Genomic DNA, 15,062 nt, shown 5'->3' with positions numbered 1-15,062 from the left:
CTTGCTCTGCTGCAACTTCTTTGAAATGTTTTTCAGGTATCAAATTCAACATGAGCACAAAAATCATGTCATTTGGTAGAGTCAACATTTGACACATTGTCTTTGCAACATTTTCAGTTAGTATATATTTGCATTCTATGACTATTTATATTTTTACACAGGACTAGCCAATAACATAAAAACCTAAGCCTGCAATGCAAATACACATTGTTATTTAAACACCATCAACTTTTAAGTGGACCACGACGTGTTTTGTGCATCTCAAAGACAAATTTATAAACGATTTACTGCTGGAAATCAGAAATAAGACGTGCGAATGAAACAGCACTTTCTCATTCTTGGCAGAGGTTATGCTCATTTCAGAAGTGGGACATTGACCCAAATTATCTATATGAGGGTCAAAGATGTAAAAGACACAGCAATCAGACAGAGCTGGATTTGAAATTGTGTTTCCAGTCCCCGACACTCCATCTAGCTTAGTTGGCACCAGTGCCAGTTCAAGCAGCGTTTTTTTCTTCACAGCCCTGAAAACAGAAGGTGTGAATAATTTTCATGTATAGAGGATGTAGCCATTGCAGGAGCCATGTGGCTTTAAATGTAAGCTGTTGAATTGTTTGCAAAAAAAAGCGTGCGCTATAAATAACACTTCAGTCCCGTTATGTGCTCCTTTTATCTCATTCCCTTCTGCTGTTTGGGGACTCAGTAAGGACTTAATGCGTCTGGACTACAGGGTCGAAATGTTATAACGTTCGTGCTTTCCTCAGTTTGCTGTCAGATTCTTAGCTCTCCCTCTAAAATGTAGGGTGACTCAGGCAGGAGACATAGATGTTCTCGTTAAAAGGAGAAACTAACGCTGCTATTCCCGCGACATCATCATCCCACACTAGTGGAGCTCCACGGTGCGCGATGTGATGCTCAGTCCTGCACAGTAGCAGCTACAGGAGGCGTGCTCATCCCTGCCACAGGAGCACAGGAGCACGGGAGGAGGAGGACTACAGGAGCGGCCAGCGGGTTTTTCCCGGGCACCGGACACACCGTGAAACAGGGCGCTTTTTCAGGGGTGCTGTGCCCCCGCCTCCCACTCTCCCTAGCGATGGCATCCACGGATCGATCAACGGGAGCGCGTGAGTTGTCTTCTTTTATGCAAACCGTGCAAAGGCTTTCATGTGACGGACATTGTGTGTGTGTGTGCGTGTGTGTGTGCTGGAGATAGAAAGCAAACTGCATGTCTAACACCACAGCCATGTTTTGGTCATCGCACTGATCGCCTCGTTTAAAAAAAAGAAAAACGGGGATTTAAGATTTTATTCTTTTTAAAAAAAACACAGCATCCAACTGTGTTTATTCATTATACGCGCAATTTATTTGCAGTGCTCACAGCTGATGCGTAGCTCTCCTTAAAGGAGACGCGTGTGCTCGCTTCTGTGGCAACATCAGCACCACAAAGAGCGATGCCCCTGGCCGCAGGCAAGCTTCAACTTCAGCTCCGTGCTCCGTGCTCAACGCGGTCAGCAAAGTGTAGACTACATCTGTTGGCTAGTGGTTGTCAAATCTGCTTTTCTCACTCTATATTGCTACTTAGGAGAGTTATGGAAAACAGTCAATTCTGCACAGCCTTCTATATATTTTCACTGTAGGTATGGCTATCCTCTTAAAACCCTGCGAGAATATTTAGGAATATCAGTCATTTTCAGACTAAAAATATGCAAGCGGTTCTCGCAAAGCCACGCTTTCTTTCTCTTTTCTGTTGGTGCTGAAGGGGGATGTGTGCTCACTGGATTGTAGAAGCAGTCTGTGGAGCATTTCTGGCTGTGAAATACAAACAGTGCGCATCGGCTAAGTACAGACAAGGAGGTGAAAAGGAAAAGACTTGCCCTTTTCTCGTGGAATAGAAACACTTGCATGTGGATGTAGCTGTTCTTCGTGGTTCGTTAATGTGTTCGAGAAAAATGGAAAAGTCACGGAAAAACAGCAACGGGTTAAAAAATCTCACAGCAGAACTTCACCCATGTATTCGCCTCTCCGAACAGAATTTGACTGTAATAGTAAGCTAGAGTGTTAACTAGGGAAAAAAAAATCTATCAAGTTTCATGCTGATGCCTCCAAAATAAATGTGGCTGTTTAACTGCAAAGCACACTCATCACTGATGTGAACCGTCAGTAACTCAATATCACATTTTTTGCATATTTTGTGGATAGAAAAGAATTTGACCCATTGCTGATGCCGAAGTTGGTGGATTCACCAAACTAAAAGGGCTTAAAACTTGAATCTGATGCAAAGTAATGGACAAGCTAGCTGACCGGGATCTGTCCAACCCGGTATATAGATACAGATACTTGTGTTTAAGCTGCATCTCCTGGTTGCATGAATGTGGGTTGATGTGACTCCTGCACATGAGATGGAAATGGCACAGTGGAAACCAAGAAAATGGAGATTTGTAAGAGGTGTTTAATTAAAGTTGGAGAAAATGTTATTCTAACCAAGAGCTTTTGGTGCATAAATCAAACCAAAGCATAAAGTAAAAAATGAAGGAATGTGAAACTTGAACAGGATCCAAGACTTGACTCTTAGGTGTGTGTTTGTGCCTCCAAATCTACCCCCTGAGGTGGAATTCATGGTCTTGCATTTGTGTTTGTTTGTGTAGCTATTCAGCTGGCCTGAGTAAAAGTTTATGGATATGCAACCTATGCAGACATGCTTTCATGGAGCCCAAAAAGCCCTCGAAAAACAAAACAACCAAGAAAAGGAAAAAGAATCTCTTAGCCTGATGGAGATCATGCGCACCCCTGGTGACAGTACACAGATACAGCATGTAGACAGCAGAAAAGCACCGTGTCCTCTGTGCAGGGCCAACGCACAACCATGCTGGTCCTTTAAAAAGAATTTTTGTTTTGGTCCTTGTGGTTTGTTTTTGGTGTTTATTAGCAAATTTAAGTTTTTTGTATGGATTTGCATGAAAAGTTTACCCCAGGTGTGATTTGGTTCAGCTTCACAGTGATTAGCTTCTGAGGTCAACAGCATTGAAGCCTGATTTTTAATTTTTTTTAAATTATTTTTACCATCCAAAAGTTAAAATGTCTGGTTATTATCCAATTAGGTCAAATCTCAAATTTTTAACTGACTAACTCAAACTTCTGAGAAAATAGCTACAATTGAGGAAGACAACTTGGAACTTCAATTTAATAACCCCAAATTTTGACGTATGGGTGCCAAAAACAACCCAGATCTCTGTAACAACAAACTTTGTTAAGGATTTTTTTTTTTAACATTGAAAGATCGGAAAAAATTGCTAAATCTCCCATCATGTACTCACAATTCCATATCAAACTTGAACGGCTTGATATTTCCACGAAAATGTTACAGACTAACTAAGAGTAACACAGCATGCTGCTCATCTTTATTCATTCGGGATGTGTTTGGATTAAATTATATTGTAGTTTGAAGTCGTTTGTCTTTCCTTTATGACAAACACAAAATGCTTTTGCATAGAGTGAATATTTAAAGGATTCTCTCAAGAGTGGGCAGGGACATCGTGCTGAGAGGCAGTCGGGATTGTCCTCACGGGCCTCCTAGCGTGTACACAGGTACACAAAGAGGAAAGCGAACATTTGAGCATGAAGGAGGAGTGCCTAGACCATGAAAACCTTGAATATCTAATCACTCTTTTGGGACTAACATCCCTGATCCGAGTCATTATTTCACATGCTCAGATAGCCTTAATAATTAGCCCTATGCACAATCTGTCAGTCACTGTCAGTGCCTCTGCAGTGGCCTATAAGAGGGGTCAAGAGGTTACATTAAGAACACTTAACTTTAAGCTTCCCATCCATCTACAGAGCCAGATCTTACCGGTCTCCAGACTTCAGTTGATTAGCACCACTTCAGCTTTCAGCCCACCCTTCTTGTCAGTTCCCAGGGGGTCGCCTTTGAGGGAGCTAATTTAAGTAAGTGAATCATAACTTTACCTGCTAATCACCAATCACATAACCACTGTACTGCTGTATCGTCCCTCATGGGTCCGGGCTTGTTTTGCTGTTTTTCTGCCCTCGTTAATCATGTTTTTTTCCCTCCGCACTTTAAATTGGATCGCAGCGAGCTCCTCCATGCTTGAAGCTGTTGTATAATGTACTTTGTTATTTGCTGATGAGTGCTGTTGATGCTGTTTTTTTCTGGAAACATGATGCGCTGTGAAGTGAGGTTAGAGTATGCCAGTGAGTTTACTCTCATGAGGAAATGGCCTCTCAGACAGATTTTGTTTTGAAAATTATTAGATTTATACCAAGGACACCGTCGACGTGTAATATTACATATGTTATTTTGGGGTTTGTTGTGTTTTATTTGATTGTATTTAGACACACTTGAGGGGAAAGTGTGCGTCCCCAGCTCTGGGATCGAGCTTTCATAGTGTGAGACACACCCTTCAAGTGTTTATTTCATTTTTTAATAATACAAAGTCTTTTTTAGGGGCGGCTGTTTGGTGCCGGCCGACTTTGAGGCTTGCTCTGTGAGTAACTCCTGTAATGTGTTTAAAGACAGTATTTGTGTGTATTTGTGTGTGTGTGGAAGGAGTGGTTACTGACGCAATCACACTGAGAACATTGACACCTTTCATTGCACAGAGGAAGTGTTTTTCTGTGCTGAATGAATTAACGTGCCGAAGCAAACGAGAATCACAGCTGAAACAGTTGCCGTTTGCACGACTCGTTCAGGGTGCAAAATCTGCAAAATCACATCCTTTGCAATACGCCGAGTCTTAAGAGCAGATTTGCTCTGCAGGTCTAACATTTTAACCCTTCTGGAAAAGAAATGCTTTTCAAATCGTTGCCTCAGTATTGCAAAATAGAGAAACGCAGTAGATTATTAGGTCTGCTCAGCTCCGTGAGTGGCACATTTCAGGCTCTGCTGATCACTGATGTTTTTTTTCCTACAAAGTGCGCATTAAGATTCTGACATGCAAACATAAATCTGCTTTTCTGTTATCATTAGAAGAATTCCTCATCCAGACACGATTCTCATGATGTTAATTCAATTATGCAAAGCTAAAAGCTGCCACTCACATAAATGAATAAAGTCAATGCAACTTTTATATTACACAACACACACACACACACACTATATTATAGATGGACGCCCACATGACAAATAATGTAATTTGGTTGCTACAAGTTTATAAATGTAATGCTTGTAGCAGCTAATGTAGTCTCATGCTGTTGGCCTGAATGAAAGATAAGGCGTGGGGAACAGAAGTCTGGTTAACTCACTTATTTCTGCTTCAAACTCCAAGTGAACTTAGTCATGTAACACATCAGAGGCACAAAAGGATTTTTAGAGGGTTTCTCACATATGAAGCAGTACCCTTTAAGACCTGAAAAGGAGATATTGTGTAAGGTCAGTGGTGCTCCAGTTATGGGGGTAGCCCCTTTGCAGAAATCATGACATAAAAATACACAGACCTTGTTTAGAGCACTTTTAGGTGGGAAGTATTTTCTTTCTACTGTCTATTTAAGGTACATATTCTTATTTCCCAGTGGGTCACCACAGTGGAGGGGTCTCCATGTTTTGATCTGGCACAGATTTTACACCAGATACAGACACTTCCTGACAAAACCCTCCTGTTCATACTAGGTACCACCACTAGGGGTACATTAGCTTGTGCCCCTGAGGCGTGTAAGGCAACTGTGCTAACCAACTAGCTAAGACAACAGGTCAAATAATGCATTCTCACCAGGGAATTTACATAATCACGTTACGTCAGATGCTATTTGTGTTTCATCATTATGCATGAGGTATTTTATGGCCCAATTTTAGAGACTTACAGAATCCACTTCAGGAGGCTGGAGAGGTGCTGGTGACATAAGATCATCTGCTATGAGACTGTGGTTCACATTTCCTTTGGACCATTATGTTTTGGGCTTATTATCTGGGTTAGGTTAAGACACTAATGGCTCAGTCACAGCAGAGCATCGCAACCTCATCGTGACTAGAAAAACATCAGCAGTTCTCTGACATTTGTATTGAGCTTTTTGCTGTTGCTGGTTTGTTGCAACCAATGGGCGACTGTTTTCGATCACACAATGATTAATTAGGTTGCAACCCGTCTTAGACAGATTGACAAAGCATTGCAAATAATTGGTGATTTGCAACACATTGAAATCAATACTGATGACCGCAAGTCAGAGCATCTCTTTGCAACCAGTGACTCCACTCAGCTGCTTGTATTCTGGCTATATTCCCACATAAAAACAAGGTTGCCGAGCACCTGTGTCATTTCGCAGTTAGATTGCTGCCCTGCAAGAACTACGTGACTTTTTGTGGAGGATTTTTGAATTTCTGTTTCAAATCTGGCAGAACTCAAAATGTAAGTAGTCAACATGAATTCAAACTTGCAACAGATTCGCGACAGATGGCAACAGATTTTTGCCAATTTATGACAGTTAATCTCAAACAGATTGAATGTAACGGCCAGCTTGACCACATTCAATTACAACCTGATAGCAGACTGATAGGTGACTGACTCTTATTGATGTTTTATTGCAATCGTGACGCATCACAGTTGCTTTGAAGACAGCAGCTGACTACAAGTGTTGACAGGTCACGGTCTGCAACCACTGTTATATCGTAAAACCTGCTTGTGTAACCCGAGGCAAACACTTTGGGTGAAAACACACCACATTGAAAAAAGTTAGGAGTTACAATCCCACTTTGCTGATGCTGTAACCTGGTGTGTGCCACCAAAGGATTCCTTGTGTTTAACTAAGAGTTGCAATGCAGAGTTATACAATTGATGGGTATAGAATACTTCCTTTGTGAAACTACTCAAGACAAGCGTTGTGTGTGTGTTTTTTCTTTGTTGAGTGCTGTGTTGGTTAACAGCAGGACACAAAAGAGAGCTATGAGTTCATTTGTATTGGCAGATGATCTTGGCTAGCTGTCCGTGGCTGCAGACTGAAGACAGTAGTTGGAGATGGCTGGAGAGCAGAACAGGCAGGTTTAATGCACAGTGAGCTGAGCCCAGGTAACTGAAATGAACCAAAGTACACGAAGAATACAAAAGTAGGAACAAAAGCTGGCTCTAGTGTAAGTACGAGAGACTAAAGGATCTGACAGCGAGTGAAATGAAGAGCTGGGGTATGTATGCAGCTGTGGCTTAAAAGAAGCCAATAGAGCTTAATGTTAGAACATTAGGAATACAAAGTGTTCTCTAGTGTTAAAGTCATAGGCGGCATTGAGGTTTTTTAGTTCTTTAACAACTTCTAGCTCCTGACAGACAAGAGTAATAATTAACACCAACAGTTCTTGTCATTAAACGCAAACATGTACTGTTTGGGTTTATTAACATATGATTAACGCTGCTATTTTTATTGTGAGGATAGTTGGATGAGTCATTTTATTGTTCTATATAAATCTGTGTTGTTTTTCTTCCCTGAACCTTGCTGCCCCGCTGGACTGAATCTGAGAGCTGTCAGCACGTTAAGAGTGACAACGCTGAGCAGTACACACTGTCTTTTTCGTACAAAGCATAACTGTCGTTATCGTCTTCTGCCAACGAGGTCTTTCAAAAGGCAGTTCTGACATGATAATGCATTGAAATAGTCAAAAACATGCAGAAAGATTGAAGCCATTCAAGCAAATGAAGGACAGAACATAACACAAAGGACAGAAAGTCGTGTTCTTTAAAAAAGAAAGAAAGAAAAGGTGGCAAAAATTTGACTAAAGCAAGTATGCAGGATTTTTTTAATGTCGTAAAGACCTTGGCCTCTCCAGCTTTCTGCTCTGTGAGTGACAAGCTGCTTGTGTTTAACCGCTGTGCTCTTTAGACTGGCTTCAAAAGCAGGATTTAATTTAAGATACTGCATGCTTTATTTCCTCTCTTAGCTGAGTGTTTACTGTACATCGGCTGCATCAGGACGGCACAAACTATTATTGCATGTCTGTCTTCTTCGTCGTGACGCTTGCACAGCCCGGATCGGCTTTATTGCAGCTTCGACGATAGCGTTAATGATGTTCTCACCTCAGGGGATGTCACAGGGAGATGGGATTAACAACAACGAATAATTTTCTGACGAATTAGAATTAATTTGAGTGTCAGGTCAAAATGATGACGTAGAATTGATGTAAATGGATTGCATCACGGCTCAGAGGTCTGCTGGGATAATAAAGTGTTTATTATCAACTAAAAGAGGCGGTTATTTCCAAAATTTATTGGCCTTTGCTGTCATCTTGAATTAAGCCTTTGATCGATTCTTAATTTAAAAATATTGATTATTGCAGCTTTCTCTAGCTTTATTAAAACCATTCTGTTCCACGCTGTTAATACGTATTTGATCAAACTCTGGCTTCACTTACAGCCCAACATTTAATCAAAAGGAAAGTGTGGATTTATGTAAGTTTATTTCATTAGTTAAATTATAGGGGTTTAGTTTTATGGATGGCATTGGATGGCAAGTCCAAAACAACCAGGTTATTTAGAAAGAGATACAACATTGCTGTAAAATGAGGCACAAACAGTCATGGTGCATGGCATGCAAAAGTCTTGAGCCTTCCCATTTCTTTATAATTTCTTTGTAGTGACCTATAAATTCAATTCAATTCAATTTTATTTATAAAGCGCCAAATGACAACAACAGTCGCATCAAGGCACTATATATTGTACGGTAGACCCTGCAATAATGCATACAGTGAAAAACAATCATATGACCCCCTATGAGCAAGCACTTTGGCAACAGTGGGAAGGAAAAACTCCCTTTTAAGAGGAAGAAACCTCCGACAGAACCAGGCTCAGGGAGGGGCGGGGCCATCTGCTGCGACTGGTTGGGGTGAGAGAAGAAAGACAGGATAGATCCCAATACCTATAAATCATTCAAGCATAAAAAAGGCACCTAACTGAAGGGATGAATTGTGTTATGTCTACACATAACAGACAACTTGGCAAAGAACCTAGCAGCCTGTTACAAAAACACACAGTTTGTTCCCATTTCTTTAGCTGAATCTATGAAAAATGCAAAACATAACACAGTTTGACAGGCATAAGATATTATTTCTGCACCAGCAAGGTGAATGCACCTTAAATTCAACCTGACACATAGAATTTGGTAACTGGGGTCTTCATTAGAGTTTAAAATACAGGCGTCAACAATGTAACTATTAAGATTTTTTGTTGCTAGGAAGCAATATTCTTTTTTCTTTTCTTTCTTTTTTTTTTTACAGACAATGGTGCACAGAGAAGTAGCATTAATAATCTACTTTGTTCACTAAGCACCTTGATTATGCTGTAGTTTCCACTCAGCACCTGAGAGTCGGCCTCAGCCATAGGAATATGAGGTCGTTTGTCTCACTCTGCAGTATCATCACTGGTGACCAGCGAACATTAGACCGATTGCACGTGCACACACAGCGAGGAAGCGTCCTGCCTAGAAACAGTCCCGACATAACTCTCAAATAGACAATTTATGCAAAACTTATTTCATTTTCCTCCAATAGATTCGCCACTGTTCCATACTTTAGCTTTCAGTGTCTCCTGCCCCTGGGTCGGCTCACTGGGAGGATCTACTCACTTATGTGTTCATATACATAAATATGGACGTTTATGTAAGCTACTTTCTGACTGAATCACTAAATGAAAAGGGAGAGCAGAGGCCCTGCTGGCTGATGGAATATTCATGGATGGCTTTCAAGGGTCACTAGGGGTAAAGGAAAAAGAAGACAGGGAGAAAAAACAGGGAATGATAAACTGCTGTGTGTCCTACCTTTATGTTTTGTTCATGTGATGTCTCCATTTAGGTCTGGCTGTTAAATAAGTCAAAGTATTGCAGGCTAGAGTGTGTCAGGTACTCAGTTGTGTAAGTCACTGCAGCAGGTTTCTCTGTTTGACATCTGTGAAAATAGAATTTTCTAACAGTCATCATTCTGAGCTAAGATAATGACCATTTCCGAAAGATGCTAACCAGTCACGACTGGTGACTAAATGTTAATCATTTTTAATAGAGAAAGCACCAAAATCCAATTAAGCACAACCCCCAGGCTCACCTGCATAAAAACAGACATAAGAGGCTTCTTTTGAAGTACGGTTGATAACGGTGATTGGTTCCAGAGCACAAAGTGTCTCTTTTTAATCCAAATAAAAGTTAAAAAAAAAAAAAGGCAGTAATGTTAAGCTAGTGATAGACAGCTCCTCTGAGCCTCAAAATCCACTCAGATTTCCCTAATCAGGTTTATGGCACAGTGAAAAATGCTGCACAACTTGTTACACCTGGAGAACATATAGGTGACAAAGCTTTGGTAATTTAATCTCGAATCCTCTTGAGGCGACCTCCTCGTTACCTTCAGGAGACAAACAGGTCAAAAACCCCGAAGGCAGTAGCACAGATACAAATTTCTTTTTTTCATTACAGTGCTTTGATGTTGTGGTTTCAAATCTTTTTGGGAATAAAGGTTTGAGAGAAATATCAATTTTATGCAACTCTGGGATAACTCCAAAGCCATGGTCATCAGTTTTATGAGTAACAACATAGTACTGACCACTGAGTTTAGGTCCAAAAAGGCAAAAAAACAAAAACCCTAAGCAGTCACACATTCAGATATTAACAGTCCTTCCCCATGTTATCCAAACTTGAGTGAATGGAATTATTATCCAAGCTGTCCATTGTCCACTGAGCTGTGAAAAATGCTAATGGAATTTAGAAATGCTCCATTTCAGCTTCTACATCCAAATAAAGTCGTTCAGATGAGCTACTGAGGGATGTCGCCTGAACACTTGAAAATCTTGCCATGTCAGTGTAAGAGTTTATCATACTAGATATAACAGATAATTAAAACTACAAAAATAATAAATCGTACAACAGGGTGCTGGAAGCATTCCTCAGAGACTTCGGTGCATGTTGACATGATAGCATCACAGAGTTCCTGCAGGTTTTATTAGCTGCACAGCTGTCATGCAAATGTCCGTTTGAGTGCATTAATTTCACTGTCATGTTGAAGGAATCACTTTGAGATTATTTACATTTTTTGACATGGCCTATTATCCTATTGAAAGAATTAAACCATCCGTAACAGATGGGAGAGGTCAATGTGACCAGAAAGCCTTGCATTTCTCCACATGTCAGTCTACTTTGAATTTGTGTTAATCAATTCTCTTTAAATAAAAAAATGCAGTGTATTCACTTTGCTCTCAGTCTAAAGACCTTTTTAAAAAAAAAATATTATATAACTGTGGTGTAATATCTGTGGGCTAAGGAAGTGACCACTGATTCTCTCTTTACTGCTGCTTCTGTAAAAGCCACGGGCAGCCCACCTGCATCGAGGCTCTCCTTTCAATCAGAGTTTTGGCTTTGGTTGAGTCACTTTACCATATTCTTTCAAGCCTCACTTCTTTCAAACTCTTCTTTGCTGCTCTGAGAAGAAAAAAAAACCTCACACCTCCCACTGCCCTGTCACAACTGTTTCTCCATTGTTCAGCAGCAACCCTACTGACTGCACCAAATACCACCAAGACTTTGCACAGCAGTAGAGCAGGAAGGTGATAACGAGGAATGACTTTTTATAAATATATATAGATATACATAAAACACCTTGAACATTGTGTTGCAGCTGCAGGGATGATATAACAGGGTTGTGTTGCTTTTGTTGTTGGAGGACACCTGGTTGCTGAGGAGACTGAAGGAGTGATGTAACAGTAGTGTAATGTGACCACTCACTCTCTCTGCCCACTCAAGGCACCAAGCCAACCAACAGAGGGATAATGTAGTGTAATATGCACGCTGTTAGTGCATGTTTGTGTGTATGGGTGTGTGTGACCAGATCAGCTGTGTGACAGAGACTTGTAGTAGAAACAGAGCAAAAGAGGCATAAAAAGGATAGTGTGTGTGTGTGTGTGTGTGTGTGTGTGTGTGTGTGTGTGTGTGTGAGAGAGAGACATTGAGAAATCCTTGTTCGGGAAGGAGGTAGAAAGTCCGTTTTGGGCCTGGAGTCTTCGTGCTCACCAGGGATTCATCTGATTCTTTTTGTGTCTCTGAAAAACCAGGTTACCCACTTGCTTGTCACTTGTTACAGGACTGCCTAAGCTTAGTCTGGTGCACCTAAAAATATCTCCTCACACTATGAGAATGCCCCACCAGTGCTTTGTATGCCTTTTTGTTGACATCTCCGAAAATGTTTGCTGTTTTAATGTTGCTGCTGCGACTTTATTCATCTCCTTTTAAAGACGTATACACACATATATACTCAAAACCGAAGACAACCTTCCTTTCAGTCTGTACGCAAGTATGTCAGATTTTGTTTTACTCAAGCCAAGAAAAAAAGAGCAGTCAGGCATATTGACAACCTCTATCAGACGAAAGATGCCTGCTTCTGGCTGGAGTCAGATCCGACCAACAAAATGTCATCAAACTGACTCTGAGGATACAAAGAATAATTTCATTTGGGGGATAATCTTTGGATTCTCAGCACAGCCCAGCCACAGCACATAGATTTCCAATAAATATGTAGCTGACAAACAGTGTGCATCAGAACGAGTGACACGCGGGTCACACAGGAAGACTGAGCGGAAGCACAATGATCTGTTTGGACCTTCACCAAAAACAATGCTTGTTAGTTTTCCAGTGCAGGTCAGGGGGGGTTATCCTAAAATCACATATCCAATTTTTGACCACAAGTGGCACTACTGAGCCAATGTCCTGATAACAAGAGGTATGAGCATGGAGATGAATGTCTGCTAATGATCAGTGACTTCAGTCTTCAATGTGGCTCAGGGCTAATCTGCAATTCCTGTTCCATCTACAGTAAAACCCCCCAAAAGTAAAAGTCAACCCCACTATTAAAGTTAAAAGACGTGACATAAATGAGGCCCTGGTGGGTTCCAAAGCAGCTTGCAGACAAAATAGCAAATATGGGCAGGCTAAAGCAAGTAAAAAAATTAAATAAAACATTAACTTTAACAACTGGACAGAAAGTAAAATATCAGCTGATGTTGGCTGGCATTGAGATCAGCTGATCTGCTAGGACTTGCAGGCTGAGATTGACTTAGTGGTCTGCCTGAACTAATAATATAGTCAATTTGTTATCATGCCTCCCAGGTATGTAACGTCCCTCAATCTACTTTATACACATACAGAATTGTGAGGAGAAAGAAGAAATAATAAACAGAACGGGATTTACCAGTTAAGTCGGAGATCAAAGAGCGCCCCCTCATTGGAATCCATACTCCGTTTAATTTTATTAGCAAGTGACTTTTCTGAGGAAAATACAGAGATTAAAAAAAAGAGGTGCGTATGCAGAAAAACGACGAGTGACATTTTAATGATCTACTCATCACACATTCATATGTCAAGATATCCTTGCTTCAAAGAAAATACAGCCTCGATTTATGAAAAATAAACAGCCTTACTGATGTTTGAGATCAGTCAGAATTTGGGGGTATGCCACACAAACGCACCCCAGCACACCAGCAGACATGCTTAATACTGCTAATGCCTGCAATGTCAGTGTAGTTAGTGGCTACTAGTGTGGAAAGAATGTAGGCTATTTAAAAAGTTTAAAGCTAAATTAACAACAAAATTTGATAACCTGCTTTGTTTTCTTCTTAACATGTCCAGTGGAGAAACTGCTTATTGCCGATAAATCATTATTATTTATTTGATTAATCAAAGATAGTAAAGAAGTTAATAATAATATAATGGTTTCGGGTTTTCAGGGATCCTTTGAAGTGGTAAATGTACTCCACTGACTCCAGCACACACAGTTTTAAACTTATAAACTTGCACAAAATTACTGGTAATAAAAACAAAAACTGTTATATTAGCCAATAATGCAGTATTTATACAGGGTTGCTACTATATTCGACCTTGAAAAAACACACAAGTATGATCAATTACAATAAATATTTGATCAATCTCAAATTGAATCCTAAATTCTCAGCTTTGATCTCCATTTGGTCTGTTAGATTAGCTCCTGCTCTGGGAGAGGAAAGAAGTTATAATAGCCAAAGAAGTTCTTTGCACCAAAACTCAGTGTTAAAACAGTTTAAACCATCTCCTGCAGCAACTGTTTAACCTTTAAGTTTTTGCTTCTTCCTCTTTGCACTGGGGTTCCTTTTCCTGTTCAAGCCACCATTTTAACCAATAATAACCAATAAATTGAATAACCAATAATAACTGTCAGGTGATGTGCTGTTGGGTCTTTGGAGGACTGCATTGGTTGAGTTGCTATAACTCTTTGCTCAGCAGACACAAACAAGGGACCATGAATTCAGCTTTACACAACCTTTCTCAATCTAAAATATTGATGGCCTTGGTAAGTATTGTTGATCCGGGAACCAATCCACTAGTGTAACGACTTCAGCAGCCAATTTTTAGGTGCCTAGAGTGCAGCACATAATAAGGATATCTGAGCCAGTTTCATCCACTGAGCATCAAAACCTAGCTAAATTGTTGCCAAAAATAGACAGTGGTTTGCCACTCTAATATTTCTTTTGTAATATTTCCTAAATGGACTTGACCATTTAAGATTGACACCCACAAAACTGTAATACCGCAGTCATTTTAATCATTAAGGATTAAATCTGGAAAAAGAGCTCATTCTGTGAATCCAGGCTAATTCGTTTACTGTCTCATAGAAACAGCATTGCATCTATTCAGCGTCCAAGAGCATTGTTTCCTGTAGGAAGGCCTTGACAGTGTTGTTTGCTGAGTGGGCTGCTGTTCGTGGTACTGAAAGCCAATAACCAGATGAACTGTCCACAAAAAGACATAGACAGGGAATTCATGTCCTATTGCAAATAAACATAATAGTACTCAAAATTAGGAAGAATTTATTTTCTCCATACTCCCCATAATATCTGCCAAATCTGAAACTCTCGACTTGCACCGATAGCACTATTGTAGATGCTACAAGAAGGTTGAAAATAAGCTGCATGAATCATACACACACCACCTCGTAATCCCGTGTGACTAAAGAAAACAGAGTTTTGGATCCAAAATCCATAAAGACGGTTTTGCTCTCCTCATATATCACCTTGTTTTATTGTTGTTGCTATTCAGTCGAAGCCCTTTCCTCCACCTTTTTATGC

At 40.3% G+C, this 15,062-nt stretch overlaps 1 protein-coding gene across 2 annotated transcripts in view; it reads left to right on the top strand.

The window, feature by feature from the left end:
* The first annotated feature begins 665 nt into the window (after positions 1-665).
* The window catches only part of tbkbp1 (TBK1 binding protein 1), a 72,311-nt gene continuing 57,914 nt past the window's right edge, over positions 666-15,062 (top strand). Inside the window, exon 1 of one of the 2 annotated variants that reach the window (XM_025909638.1) lies at positions 666-1,124. The gene's annotated coding sequence lies outside the window, so the exon portion shown is untranslated. The remainder of the gene's footprint in view (positions 1,125-15,062) is intronic. The other variant, XM_013273460.3, reaches the window with a different exon arrangement.

Source organism: Oreochromis niloticus, linkage group LG8 (assembly GCF_001858045.2).
Source record: "Oreochromis niloticus isolate F11D_XX linkage group LG8, O_niloticus_UMD_NMBU, whole genome shotgun sequence".
In the NCBI taxonomy this organism is placed as follows: Eukaryota; Metazoa; Chordata; class Actinopteri; order Cichliformes; family Cichlidae; genus Oreochromis; species Oreochromis niloticus.
Note: the sequence above shows the minus strand (reverse complement) of the source record. Positions and strands in the feature narration are given on the sequence as shown.